At 45.3% G+C, this 15,722-nt stretch overlaps 1 protein-coding gene and 1 pseudogene across 2 annotated transcripts in view; one reads left to right on the forward strand and one right to left on the reverse strand.

The window, feature by feature from the left end:
• The window catches only part of LOC146829228 (UAP56-interacting factor-like), an 801,405-nt gene that overhangs the window by 240,703 nt on the left and 544,980 nt on the right, over positions 1-15,722 (forward strand). The window lies entirely within an intron of this gene.
• Positions 4,798-9,958, reverse strand: LOC146829229 (protein KTI12 homolog pseudogene; annotated as a pseudogene).

A 15,722-nucleotide genomic window follows, 5' to 3' on the forward strand; every position in this document is an offset into this window, starting at 1 on the left:
CAAGGCGTAAAGCTACACAGGGCTGAGTCCTGAAAAGCGGTCTAACAGACAACTTATAATTTTTTTTGAAACTGTCACAAAGAAATTGCCACGGAGAAGAAACGTGACACAAAATCTGTTCTGGCTTAATTGGTTGCCAAGACTGCATTTTAAAATATTTTATGGGTTTAAAACACATGCTGTAGCGAGCTTTGTGTGCATAGCAAATCTCAAGGAATAATAATGATAAAAAAACTCTGGTGGTTAAAAGCACTTGCTGGAGAGTTCTGTGTTTTATTTAGTCACTGTTTTGAAGCATAGACTGTTAATTTGTCTCTTGCAAAGCACATTGGGTAGCATGCAGATTACAGATTATTATGTTGTATAGATTGGTAAGTGGGTCACTGTGTTTGACACACATCTGATTACTTGCAGTTCATACTGTGCATTCCTTCTAATATAGCACAGTGAGCTATGAACCAGCATCAAGACCCTGCATGCAAAATGCAAGACATAGGTTTAGAACCTAGTTAGTTCCCAGTCTGTTACATGGCTCATAAAAAGGGGGTTTGAGTGTTAATACTGTACCATCCCAGGCACTGTTATCTTTTAAACCCCAAATTTGTGTTTCTCCCAGCTACACAGTCTTAGCATATAATCCCTACTAGTAAAGACAACGTGTGACTACTACACCCTAATATCCTCTGTGTCTTATGTATGATCCAGTTCATTGATTTAAACTACACACTTGTATGATTGTCAATGTATAATGTGTGTGTGTTGTAAAGTGCTCTGACACCCTACAGTGAAATGTGTAGCACTATACAGGTACTACATACAAAATTAGGAAAGGCTATTTAAATTGTTATTGCTATAAATACTAATGTGTACTGATACATCTGACAATTTTACAGTGAATGCATATCTGTTACATATAGGAGTTGCACAAAATAAGTCAGAGATAAGCTGTGTGCCTTTGTTTCCCCATTATATTTCGATCTGGGTTTTAGGCCCCATACTATACAGGATTGTACTCGAACAAAAGGAGGGCTCATGGCACTCTAAATGCTCTTTGTTTTTGGGACCCAGCTGTAAAAGAAACTTACAAATTCTGGCAGGGCAGACTCTCCCATCTATTCTTCTAAGTTCGCTGAATAGCATTGACTTGAGAAGTGGTAAAATCTGTTTATATAGTGCTTGAAAAGTGTATAAGTGAAGTGTGAAGCCCTATAATATGAACAACAAGAATTGGCTATTAGGGGAGAACTCTGGAACGGCTAGGATACAGCACTATACAATGTGGTTGAGGTGTTAAGTTTAGTGAGTGGTGGGCGGAAGAGACAGGACTGGGCAAAAGTAACTGAAGGATACGGAGCAGATATGGGTGCATGGAGTTTGTATTTGGAGAAAAGGATTTTAAAAACCTGAGGAAAGCGGGGGAGCGAGCGCTTGTCAGACTATTAGCGTTTGGCCAGGGGAGTCTGATACTCCCTGTAAGAGTCTAGACTTGGACTCAAAGTAAGTGATCCATGCATGGTGAATCACAAAGTTAATAGCCGATTGGTTAGGTTACTTCATCAGGAATAGAATATAGTGAAGTTAGGAAACTGGGGAAGATACAGAAAAGGAGAAATGGGCAGCTTGGGGGACACAGCTGGTGCACACTAACAGCACCAGCAAGCTCCCAGTGAAGAAAGGAAGGAATGGCACTCTTTCAGTGAGACCACCACTGAGAACCAAATGCCTTTGAGATAATGTAGTAAAAGAATCCTTGCGCATTTTGAAACGCGTCCATAGCCTACTCCGTTGCTTACTGCCTGCCGCTCAGTTGACAAAGGTAGGTGGTGGCTTGGTTCCTACTCGTCTGATCTAGTTGAGTTTTTTACCTTGCCAGCAAGTGCCTCCTGAGAGCTCCCGCTGTGCAGTGGGCATGTGCTGGACACTGTTATGCCCTATCTGCCTGATTTAGAGGCCCCCATCCTCCCACACATCCCTTTGTCCCTGCTGTTCCGTATAAGCCAATCTGGAACCTCCTGAAAACTGACAGAGCCAAAAATGCCAAAAGACCTGATTCAGATAGGAGACTCCCAGTTTTTGTAGCAAAAACAGCTTTATTTGAGCAGTCTTTCGCTTGAAAATGCATCTATGGGGTAAATACACTCTTCGGATCTTTTTATTATTTACTTACTATTGGCTCATCGTTGTGCAGGCAGGGGCAGGCAGGGGCAGGCAAAGTGATCAGGGGCGTCTTGTGCTCCTTATTCTTTTCTCCATTTTTTTTTTGGGCCTAGACTGCGTGCGCCAGGAGTTCTCCAAGACTTCCCCAACTATTCCGCGCAAATAAGGGTCGGTCTTTCCTGCAGAGCTGTGACCTACTGGTGCCTAATCTCCACCATATCTTCCAATAAGACCATTACTTTAGGTCTTCACAGCTGGTAAACGTGGCTTTTCAGCGGGTTTACCCCCAGACATTTTGATTTTTGGCCTCCTGTTTTTTTTGGGGGGGTTTTAGAACTCTGCTCACTTTACCACTGCTATTCAGTGCTAAAGTGCATATGCTCTCCATGTAAATTGTGTTTATGGATTGCTGTTTCCATGATTGGGATATTTGATTTACTGGAAAGTCCCTAGTACAGTGCACTGTGTGTGTGAAGGGCCAGTAAATCAAATGCTAATAGTGGGCCTGCAGCACTGATTATACCAACCACATGAGTAGCCCAGAAAAGGTATCTCAGACCTGCCACTGCCGGCTCTGTGTGCAGCTGTAACTGCCATGTTGACCTGGAAGTGCACCCACTTGCCAGGCCCTAATCTTCCCTTTTCTTACATATGTCACCCCTAAGGTAGGACCAAGGTACCCCTGTGGGCAGGGTGCTGTGTATGTTAAAGGTAGGACATGCACTGGTGTGTGTGTGTGACATTTCCTGGGATGTGAATTAGTGTATTTCTATTTTCTACTATGGGAAGGCTAACTGTCCCATAGGATAGAATGGGAGTTTTACTTATAACATCTTATAAGCTTAACTTCCCATTTGGACAAGATAGGGAAATGGAGTTTAGTATGCCTGGCCTCTGAATGTAAAAATGCATCTTTTAGTAAAGATTATTTTTGTACCGTGATGTAAAAATCCACTTTTTGAAAGTAGCTATTTTCTTGCTTAGCAATCCTGTGTGCCTCTGCTGGGTTTGTGGATTGACTGTCTGGCGTTGGAGTGACAGGGGCTATGGATGTGAATTATCTTCAGACAGCCACTGGGGTCGTCAAGTTGTGTCCTGCCTTTCCTGGATGAGTCCGGGCTGGGCTGAATAGACCTGGGCTGCATTTAGAGGAGTGGGCGTTAAAACGATGCGGTCTCTAACTTCTGCCAGGAAGCTGGGCCAGAGAGGACAGATCTGGTTTGGACTAAGCACGCTCTGTTTGTGAGAACAAAGACATTTTGAGTAAAAATATTGGGGCCCAGACCCAAGAACTTTGGAACTCGCTGGAATCAAGGAACATACCAAGAAGAAGAGCTGGAAAATCTGCCAGGAGGAGTACTGCCCCTTTGCTGTGTTGTTGCTTTGTTAGGTTGACCTGCAGTTGTTGCTTCTGCCTTGGGCAGTGAAAGGACTGGACTGATCTTTCTGTACTTGTGCTAAGTATCTCCATGGACTTGAAGTATAGTGTGCCTCCTGTTCTGAAGTCTCAGGAACTGCAAAGACTTCACTGAACTCTGGGTACCGTCTCTGGATCCTTGGTTGCATTTGCCACAGAGGGGGGGGAAAGCAGCTGACTCCATCACCGAGTCTGTCCCTGGCTCCGTGTCCTGAAGGCACCGCAGAGGGCACTGTCTGCATCTCACTGCAACCCTGGTTTCGCTACCGCCGATCGGCTGTGCCACTGATCCGCTGCTTGCACGGTGACCAGTGGTCATCGCACTACGCACTGCCTCACTTCACTTCGGCGCCCTGCTCTCACTGACAGTCGCTGCACGCTGACCGCAACTTCCGTGACCGCATCGTGGCTTGGGGGCACAGCTCGTACAGTATTACAACGCACCGCCCCGTCCCACACCGCAGTCTACACTGACCAACGCCAGCTCCCCGCAACCGCCACTGTCACCTTCACCTTGATCTTCAGCACCACATCGAACACAGCCTTCACTTAGCAACGCAGCCCTTGTCTCCCCAACGCCGCTGCACAACTGTCACTGAGCCGCTGCTTGCACCACGCCTTGAGGGCACCGCACGCTGCACCACTATGCTTCACAACCGCGCCGGTTGCCACAAGTTGATTCCCCTGACTGATGTGGTATGCCGGAACTGTTGTATTCTTTTTTTTTTTTCTGCAAAAGTTATTTTTGCAATTCTATCTTCATGCAAGGGGTCGTTTTTTTAAAGCACTGTATGTTGGATTTTTTTATCGTTTTGGTCCTGTTTTGGATATATAAAAAAAATTCTAAACTGTTGTGGTGTCCTTTTGTAGTGTTTAGAATTTTGTTTTACTGCTGGTTATGGACAAATGCTTTACACACTGCCTCTGAGATAAGACTGACTGCTCGTGCCAATACCAAGGAGGGTGAGCAGAGGTTATTTTAGAAGTGTAACTCCCTTACCCTGGTCTATGCCTCAGGACAGTCCATTGGCGAGTGAAGAATTGCATGAGCTAAGCCCGGGACATGACAATGTGAATCTGTCAAACGCATTTTTATTTTCAGTTGGTTAAAATAAATGTTTTTGCAGTCCATAGTTGAAAAAAAAAGTTACATCTGCTGGTTTTAAAGTCTTTTTTGTTTCTGAGACATTCTGTGATGACTGGAAGCAGCATGACAGTCTGTTCTAATATATACTCTTGTTCAGGTACTGCACAAACATGTTGCCTAGTTGTGAGATGTTCTCGATTGGCTGCATCTTCACGTAGCTGATAAACTGACATCTTGTTTTTTGAAGCTCTACTATGCTAAGGATTCTTGTAAGCTCTGTTTTCATTAGCCCCAGGCACAGTAATCCAGTCTCCTGGAACACTGGTTTTCTATGCATTTAAATGTTGTCACATATTGCTTAATTTTGTCCAGGTCATGCAAGAAATTTAAGGATGAAAGTGATTGTGTTTTTGTCCCTGGTTGGGAGGAGGAACTTTCCTGTGGAAATCAGGGACTTCGGAACGCGGTACAAGTGCATCAAATATTTCCTGTGTGCAGTGGTTGTCAGCTCTGCGTGGAACACCACTGGAGAGCCTGACTTCAGGGGCTGTCGGGCAGTAAATCAAGCAGGAAGGCATCTGTGAATGTTTTTATCAAACAGTACAACTCTTATTGGTAACCTTTTATGTTCTATTAATGGAGTACAGGATCACCACAACCTTTGTTTAGCTTCCTTTCAACTTCAGCATGCAAGGCTTCCCCGAGTTCTTTCTCTTCTTGTGACTCTGCATACACTGCGTTTCTGTCCACTCCGTCACCCACCACATGCACCTTCCTTGAGCCAGTTTTCGAAAGTCTTTCCTGCAACTTCCGCACATGCAGGCTTTTCGCACTGCAGGGGAATCAGCACAGCACCACCTATGGTATGCCCCTGGTGTCTCACCGAGAGCCCACATGTAGCACGTTTTAGCACCTTGAAGCATAATAGTATGGTAGCCCACATAGCTCACCGGTATCCATGCAGTGTGATGGCTCCGACTCTCTGATTGGCAGGGAGCACAACCTTGCTCACAGCTGCAGTCAGGCTTAGCTTGGTTACTGTAATTACCTATAAAAAGGCACATTTACTGAGATCTCAGATTTCAATCTGAAATAACTTGCTTGGGACTTTATTAGGTGCACAAGGGCAAAAATGAATGTCTACTTGTCTGGAGGACTAAGTAGACAAGAAAACATATTGTCCGCAACAAGAATCCTCATGTCCAGGGCTTGTGGGCAATAAAAATTCCCCATCCCTGTAAAGTTGATCGATCCGATTTTAAGGTTCTGATCTGGCCACTTAATATAAGGATTTTCTTCAGACTGTTTGCAATTGAGTACGTTTGTGTGCTTGGTCAAGCGCTCCAAGTTTCTCAGTTAGCTTTGTTCACAAACAACTTGCGCGTTTTCCATAATCGAGCTACCTCTGTAATGAAGTTTCCTAAATGAACAGCCTTTAATGCTTCCCAAAGAATGTCAGCATTTATGTCACCTGTCACTGTGGGACATGTAATCTGCCATACTGGTCTTTATGTTGCTATTTGTGACTGGGACCTGCAAGAGTTCCTCCTGCAATCTGCATGTCTATAAGGCTTGGGCCCCTGGACGGTAAGTGTGCAAGAAACTGTCCCATGGATTGAAAGAGATTTGTGATTTTGGGCTGTGTATGCCAGGCTTTGGACTAGTTGTTTATCGAGACGTAGGTTGTCAAGTCTGGCGTATGTTTTGTGTGCCACAGAATAGCCTGAGTAGCCCCTCCACGCCTGTATCCTTCATTCCCCTCCCCTCCGGAAGGTTTTGAGTCCTCCAAGCGTCTTCTAGCCCCAGGTTTACTTATAGTAGTTTTCCTGATGTTGAAAGGGTCGTTCTCCCTCCCTTCTCTGATTGGCCCACATCCACGCTTGGATCATAATTACACGATTGAGTTCACCCAATATCATTATTGGCATGGGTGACCCCACTGTTGGTAGCGGATCAGCTGTATCAGAAAATACTCTTGACACTGGTTAGGGCTATATATGGAAGCTAATGTGATCAGCTTTCCTCTGAATGTTCCCATAATTGCTATCCGTTGTTTCACTTTATCTTTTAGGGTCGTCTCCACCACTTGCGGACATTGGCAATAGAAATCCTGGGATTACAAGCGAATTTGGTCTCATTGCAATATTTTGGTCTCTTGAATGATTTGCACATCAGGGTCGGTTAGTTATTTTGTGAAGGATGGAGAGACGTTTAAACTGGTTAATAAGACCTTGGATGGTATATAGATATGGTTAGCGTCATGAGTGATGTATTTGGCTTGTAACTGATTGAGTGTGGGAGGTATAACAAAAGTAGCACAAAGCTGGCATGATCCCCCGGTCCCTAACCCCTCAACATCCCAGGAATAAATACGAAACATATTGATGGTTAACCAAAAAAGGTGTAACACCTCTGCAAGTAAACTGAGAATAAGACAACAATATAACTTCTCAATGCCCTGTATGTAGAGAGCAGAAGACAAGAGGAAGAAATAGTAAAAATACCAGTATAAAAGATACGGGGAGAAAAGCCTCTGTCGAAGTCAGCACAAGAAAGGTTCAGACCCAGAAAGCAGCAATTGATTGTCTTACACTTTGTGCACCTTTGGGGCCAAACAGACCCGGGGATGCTTTCGTGCAGATCAGGAATCTCCTTCCCCTGAGAACTCTGATAATGGGCAAGGAGATCATCGTTCAGGCTCCTTTTATTCTTGTCACTCTTTGGATTCGCTCCAAGTCGGCCTTACGCTCTGCTAACATCTCTTTTCCCCTCTGGACTTCTTCGAACACCTGAGACGTCACCATCTTCCATTCCAAGCTCTTCGGTTGTGGTTGATCTGAGGATAGAGTGGTATCTGTGTCTTGGAGAGAGGTTCACAACTCGGCATACGCATACATCCTTAATCAATTTGATGGCCCACCATTTGCCCTGCCGCTCAAACAGGAACTGGAAGGGATGGCCCCATCTGTAGTGGACATTGATGTGACACCATGTAAAATTGGACACCTGATATGAATCCTCACTGAGAGGTCAACAGATTGTCACCATTATAGAGAATAGGTCCTCCTCTTTGGGCTTCCTTCGGAATCGTTTTCTTTTAGTCAGCGGTAAAAGCAGACCAAAAGATCTGGAGATAACTTTGATTTCATTGCTTGGGCCTGCTTTATGGGCTTTGTCAATACACAGGTTGTCAGATCCATGCTTCATGAGAAGCATTTCAGCTAATCTCTGGATGAACCCTTTGATACCTCTGCCTTCATTGCCCAGTTGGACCCCTCTAATATAAAGGTTGCATCTCCAGAAACTATTTTCAAGATTGTTGGAGGGAGGACCACCGGGGAGTCAGGGGGACCACTCCGGGGCACCTTCCTACCGCAAAGTTATAGCCGAGCGCCGCTGAGAAGCCTCCTAGGAGAGGTCTTTCTCCTATGATCGTACTAGGCCCAGTAACACCACCACACAGGACTCCGTATCAGTTGCTTATCTAGGTACTTTATCAATAGTAGCACATTCGAAATATTTACAGGGGGATCGAGAGATCCAGAAAGAGTCTCAATGTCTTTGTAGGGACAGGGTAGCGGGACAGTCTTAGTACCAGCCTGTTACGGGGAAGCTCTGCGCCAGACCTTGCGTTAGGCCGAAGGTGGCTCCGGGGACCGGAGCGGCAGGTGCTGGTCTCAAAGCAGCTCGGACGTGGAGAGCCGCGACGGTGTCTGCAGGGCTCGGGTGGTAGTTCCGCTTGGGTCGAGCCGCGACACAGTCAGCAGGGCTCCGGTGGTAGGTCCGCTTCGGTCGAGCCGCGACTAGGTCAGCTGGGCTCTGATGGCAAGTTCAACAAGGTCGGGCCGCGACAACGTCAGCAGTGCCCCAAAGGTTCGTGAAGGTCTTTAAGCACGGTGGAGCCGCGACGTAGTCAGCAGGGCTCAGAGCGTGGTTCCAGGATGAGTCTTTCTCCGTAGGGTCAGCCGCGATCCGATCAGCAGGGCTCTTGACTCCGGGATACAACTGCTGTCCTGTTGCAGGGTCGCCCCAGATATAGGTCTGGAGCCCTTTGATGTCCGGACCCTTGCGCCCGGGGGGGGGGGCGGAGAGGCAGGTTCGGGAGCGGCCAGACGCTCAGCAGGAGAGGCGCCAGGCCCAGGAGAGCTGTGGGTCGATCGCACCTAGGTGTGGGAGGACGGTTGGGGGTCCCATCGATACTGCCCTCCGCCGGGAGTGGGGAAGTGTTCACGTGGTACCCCCTGGCCAGTTGTTGGTGCCTTGATGTCGGGGCTTGCTGGGGCCGAGGCCGGGTTGAGCGGGGTCACGTAGGCTGGTGCGCAGAGTCACGTACAATCCAAAATGGAGGAGCCCCGAGGTGCAGGGGACCTCGTGCGGCTTGGCGAGGGGGGAACAGGACCACGCCACGAGGCCGGCTCCAACAAAGATACTCCTTTTTTTCTTGGAGGTTGATTAGCTGTTTAGCAACAGTCACCAGCCGTGAACAGTATTCATCCAGCTCTAGAGGGCATTTGTCTCAAGTCTTCTCCATTGAGTTGACCCTATGGCCAAGGTCTTTCAGATCGTGCCTCATTTCACACATGTTGTGTTAAAGGTCTTTTCGGACTGCCCCCATTTTATTTTTGAGCTCTGCAAGTAATTGTAGTTTAAAGTTTTGGGTGATAGTCTCTTCATCGTTCAGGGGAGCAGTGGCCTTTTGCTGATGCGAATTTCATTCCATCCTCTCCCTTTTTGTTAGTCTGGAGAAGGTCTTTGATTGTAGAGTCGCATAAAGAGCTGGTTGTCCCCATCTTTGGAGCAGCCTTATGATCGAACCACACTATGTTCTCGGCAATCTGACAGTACTCTGGCATGCCACAAGCTTCAAAAAGAAGGCCAACCCAGCAATGGTCTACTGTGGTATGGTTTATTATCAGTTAACAAGATCTCGTGAGCTCCATGTGCTCATTCAAGAAGTATACAGCGAGGAACTCCTGAGCCAAGCAGGGTTCCGGAGCTCAGGGAACTGGCTGGGGTCGAGCAGGTGAACAGTCCTCTATATGTTGTCCGTGTCGCAAGGCAATCTCCCTGCTATTCTGTTATTAGACGCAGGTGTTTGCAAGGCTCAGGCCCTCCCTCTGAGCCTGTAGTGTATTGAATGTTTGACACATCATATGCATTCTGTATTTACGCGCTTACTCGCATTTGTTATGGTTAACTAGGAATTGTGCTGTTCTTTGTAATGATGGGTCAGACGCGTAGGGAACTCTGGTTAGGATTTTAACTGCAGCCTTCAGTTGCTGTTGTGCATCCGACATTGTGGGCAATTGATTATCAAAAAAAATTTATGTTGAAGACGCACCTGCTGTGTAGAGCCATATATTATTACATTTGGTAACAATCGTTACTTGCTCAACAGTGCACCCACACCTTAGATTTATTACAGATTTTCTATTTTGGACCTCGTACTCCAGTGGAGATCCTGGCTGAGGAACCTTGCTGACTGAGCAATGGCATAACAAAGGACGCAGTCAAGACAGAGCACAGGCGTGTCTCTAGTGCCATTTGGTATTCTTGGGTAAGAGTACCCTGGTTTGCTGGTACCCTGTGCAACATCCGGTTTGCTTTGGAAGAACTCTTTTGCTGTTTTTCAAACACTTTCCACTATGTCGCGGAACACCACGTGCATTGCCTTGAAACCCTTGAGCACCTGGTGGGTGCGTGCATCCTCTACGTGTGCATTCTTCTACATGTTTTTCGCCAGCACACGTCACCGCATAGCATGTTGGCCACCTTAATTTGGAAAGAAGCACAACAGTCTGCCTGCACATTCCGTCTTGACGGTTATTGAATCACTGCACACTCTTCTTCTCATCAACAATTTGCCTTCTCATTCTCTGATTGGCACACCTTTTCTTCAGGGAATGACGCCTTAATCCTCATGCACGCCATGATTTGAAATAACTTGCAAGGTATTATTTTTTTTCTTAAATTTGTTTTAGTTTTAAACAAGGTAATGTTAACAAGACCCACATTCCATTACCATAGATCAATACCAAACCAACCCCATTGATGGTAAGTGTTTACAGTGCGTGGAACACTTGCTCTGTGCAAAAAGTAATGACCATAATGTTGGTAACAAAACATGCTATCGTAGTCAGGTGTATTTTCATACAATTCCCTGTAGGAAAATGCAGCAGATTGTTCTAAATCTGAAAGCATGGTATTTACAGTCTCAATGTACCAATCATCAGAGAGAGTACTCTGGGTAATGAAAATCATTCATTGAAATTTCGATCACAGGTGGAATTTTTAAATGTTCTGTAGGACCAAATGCATCATATGAAAATATATCCCAAACCATACGATACCATCTGGTACTGGAACTACTGAAATGTTCACTAGGTTCAAGTCTCTTTGTTCACAGTGTGATGTATGTGGTTCCAAGACCAAGTTCACAGGTAGTACTAAAGAGCGTTGTGGGAGGTAATGTCCATTCAGTAGTAGGAAAAAGACAATCACTATACCAATCCAGATTAATTGGAACAGGATCCTTAAATGCAAACCAAAGATGCAACCAAGGGGACAGAAGGTAATTATTTTTCAGCCAGAGATAGAATTGTCGAAATTGTTCTTGCATAGAAATGGGTGAAGTTGATAGTTGCCTGACACAGTTGAATCTATCCTTGGGAGCTCAGCAATGTTTGCTGAACTGGCAGTTTCTTCTTGTGAAGGCGCGTTGATGTAAAGTTCATTATTGGTCCGAATTGCGATTTGTGTTTGTTTCTTTTGTATGTTGCTCACTTTCAACATAAGTGATTCGTGCTCCATTATTGGCTACTCTGGCATCTTGCACAGAGGAGTCTTGAAACATTATTAGTCTTTACATCTGAACTTCCTGTATAGTAGCGAGAGATCTGTGGCTACTCAGGACTCCATGCGGCCTGCCGTTTAGGATCGCCTCCATAGTGTGGTTTGATCAGATCAATGGAGACCAATCTTGTTTCTTTTTTGCCGGTAAGAGGCGGAAGAAGTACTGTTCTTGTTCCTTGAACCGCCAAGACAGGTACAGGTTTTCTGTAAGATGGCCCAAACTCCTCCTTGTCCACCATGTTTTCTCTGAACAGGTCCCCAACCTTTGGGACCCAGATAGGTCTTGCTGGAACCGTTTTCACTTCCCCACTGGTGGTGCATTTTACTTTGCTTTGTAATGCCCGAAATTGATTGAGTTCCTGTAAAACAGCCTAATGATCATTCAATTCAAATGGTTTTACATCCGCCACTGTGCTGGCACAATCGAGGTCAGGTACCCACATTCTTGTCCCAAATTGGATCTCATAGGAATACTTCCTCCCAAGGATTTTCTTGGCATATCGTCTAGTGCCCTTTGGACCCCATATAGGTGATTGACCCAACTACCGCTCGCACTGCCACTAATATGTACTTGTCAGCCCCGTCTGAATTTAAGGGCCGCGGTGATCCAAATAGACACAAACAAGTGGTCTGTCTGAAATTAGTAAATGGTGTTTGTGGTAGTCGTGCTACAGTGGAACCTTTCATCTGCCGATAGACGTTTAGACCAACTTGGCCACCAGAATCATCCGCTTCAGGACAAAACTGTAGCAAAACTGTAGCAGTGACTCCTGCGTGTGCAGATCCCGGACCCTGTGCAGCTAGAATTAAACCTACTCTGCGATATGTGTCTAGTATAACTCTATCCCCCACTCCTTTAATTTGAGCATGTGGCGTGTTTTGCACATCTAATTTATAGGAATATTTGAGTGGAAAGCCTTTCAGAATGGCAGAGCCCTTCTTAGAGGTGTTGACGGCTATCATTGTCTCCGTCTGTCCTCGTGCTAGAACGAGTGATTGCAGCAACAGCAGCAGTTTGCACTGTCGCCTTGGCGGCTTCATCAGCCAGTGAATTTCCTTCAATGTGTACGCCAACACGCTAGTGACTCGAGGTGTGAATAACTTGAGCTAGTGGCAGGCATGCTTTCAGCTTTGCCACTTGTTCCCATAACAATTTGTTTAATTGTGCAATGCTTGGAATCTCTGCACCCATTCTGGTCCCAGTAATGAAGATATTCATTGTATGACTGCGTGCAGTAAAACGAATCACACACTATCATTGTGGGGAATTCCCGATCCGTGTACTGTAGTGCCAATATCAGGGCTTTCAGCTTTGCCAACTACACTGTACAATCTCCTAGAGATTGTGTAGTCGTATTGCTGGGATGGAACTTACTTTCCCCATACATCCCTTCACAGCGCTATATTGCTGTTTACTTTCTATGGCAGGCTGAGCAGATCCATCAGTGTAAATGATGTATTCATATTTCTCTAGAGGCAAGATTTCATTCGGAAGCGGGTATTCTTGTTCATACTGCTGGAACGCTTATGTTTTTAGTGTAGAATCATATCTGTAATCTACATGCGTTTCAGTGAGAGAATTAGCCCATTGTATCCATTGTGGATGTAATGCTTTCGCATTTGGAATGCTTGCTTTGGTAACAGCTGCTAATGTTGGTACCGGGGTTGCAACGATTATGCGTTTCCCCTGTGCTAGTGCTCTTTCTCTCCCTATAGTAGTCTGTACTGTGGTCAGTATTTGTTATGTTGCCACAAATCTCATTCCAGCATTTGTGTATAAATGTGATTTGTATGCTATTGGAACTGTCTCACCTTCATTGAACGTGAGGTAATTATATCCTGATAAACCGGGGTTGACCCGAGTCACTAAGTTTGTAGAATTTACATGTGTGTATAAGTGTTTAGATGTGATCATGGCAGCCTGAATTGAACTGAGAGTATCTGTGTGGTGCAAAATCAGGTCTGATTAAGTCGTAGAAGGGTTTTACTCTTTCTGCGTAATCTAGAATGTATGTTCCGCCAAAAATTAGAAATCCTAAAATGGATTGCAAACCTTTTAGATTTTTTGGAGGTTGGAGCAGCGCACATTTTTCTAAAACGTTGGCTGCCAGGCTCTCGCCTTCACTTGATAGCTCATATCCCAAAAATGGGAAGTTGAGATGGCAATCTTAGATTTCTTGAACTAAATTTGTTGCCCAAGTTGGCAAAACCCACAATTATGTTGTTTATCCTGCTCAAGTTTTTAAGTAATTCATCGTCAGTTAGGTAGATGTAATCTACATAGGACACTGCCTCCTCATTGCAAGTTTGTAATATTTCTGACACTCTTGCCGAGAATAGCCCCGGGCTGTTATACCCTTGGGGCAAACAACAAAAATTTCGCTGAGTGCCAAGCTCAGAAAATGCTTTCAAATATCTGCTTTCTGAAGCTGTTTTGGCAGAAGAATCCATTTGAGATATCTAATGTAGTTCTGTGTTTTTTCTGCACAATGTTATTCATTAATGCGGCACTGTGTGCGTTTTGAACTGCAAATGTTCGCGTGCATGTGTTTATATGTCTGTAATCTAAAACTAGAAGATATGTACTGTCAGGTTTCATTACTGGTAAAAAAGGAATATTGATCGGGGAGGTGAAAGTCTCAATCACACCTTTTGTATTTGAGTTGGTCTAAGATTTCTTTGACGTCTTTTTGCATCATTTTTTATAGGTTACGGTCTCTGCGGACTTGGAGTAGATTTTAATTGGATTTCGTGGTGAGTTGACTACACGTCCCACCCTACCTGTTTGCGGTATAATGCCAGAGCTAGCACTATTGCCCACTCCTGCATGGATGAATGTTTTAAAGAGTCTGGAACAAGGTCAGATAAAGCAGGCAAAATGACGCTTTCCCCCTTTAGGCAATCCATCACAAACTCAGGTGGCCAATCCCTTTCTGCTAGCAGTAGGTCATATCCTTATGTCAACTACTCCCGAAAGAGACCTTTAACCTTTCTTGACATGTCCCCTCTATTTGAAGTGTTATTTCATACAGTGTATGTGGGATACTAACTCTGGTATCAGGTGTGTCCACCGTGATGTGCTTATTCAGTACTACTGTCTCCAGAAAATCCTTCAGCTTCTGGCGAGCTATTGTTACTTCTGTCGCGCTGTCTAACTTCGTCAGAGCCCATTCCCCGTTCAGAAGCTGAGTCCTCAGTAACCTGGGCATTTCTTTTAATAGCAATATCTAGTAATGAACAACCCCCCCTCCCACCTCCCAGCAGAGCAGACAACAATAAATTGTGGATTTGGAGAAATCTTGTACATCATGGACAAACATGAGTGGAGTAGCATAAACACATACAATGATAGGACTCTCGTAGTAAGGCAACTATCATACAGACATTAAGAGGCATATATAATACAGGTTATATCAAATCTGGGTGGGTCAGCAAGCATACAGTAAGAGGGGCCCCAAAATCCTTGCGACGTGAAGCTTTGGGTAATTCTTCTGCATAGACCCCCAGCTGATCCCTACAGTAAAGTAAATCACGGATCCATTTTTTCACAGTTGGAGTGGTTTTCGCTCCCCAACACTGCGCGACAGCCCTTTTGGCAAACAGAGTGTAAACTGCAACTTTGCATCTATTAAAGGGCTTAAAGGTTTTTCACATATCCAAGGAGGCAAATTTCAGGAGTGCAATGCACCGGTTCCAGCACAATATCGTTGAGCACACTCGCCACCTTTGACCAAAATGCAAATACACCTGCACACATCCATGCCACATGCAGGAAGTTGGCATCTGCCTGCCCATACCTCACACATCTAGCAGACTCACACAAACCAGATCTACAGAGTTGTAGAGGGATGTAATCTAGCTGGTGTAGGTATTTAAAGTGGATAATGGGAAGATTGCAATTCGCCGTAAGGCGAACTGTTAGCTCGCAGCAAGCCTTCCAAAGATCCGGTGTGAGGACAGACCCCAGCGCACGGCGGCATCTAAGATAGGTGGTGTTCCCCCAATTCCCGCTGTCTCGGGGAGGCATTATATAGTTTGCTAATTAGGCCCTTTCGCTCCTCCCCCTCCAGCATCGCCTGCAGTGCCAGCAGTCGTAGGTTCATCCGGATAATTCAGGTAAATGGTTCTAACAGCTTGCTGGACTCTGACATAAGTAAAACTCAACATGAATCCATGATTTTTACCCCCCTGTGCATCTTGCAATGACCT

This window comes from Triturus cristatus, chromosome 5_2 (genome assembly GCF_964204655.1).
Source record: "Triturus cristatus chromosome 5_2, aTriCri1.1, whole genome shotgun sequence".
In the NCBI taxonomy this organism is placed as follows: Eukaryota; Metazoa; Chordata; class Amphibia; order Caudata; family Salamandridae; genus Triturus; species Triturus cristatus.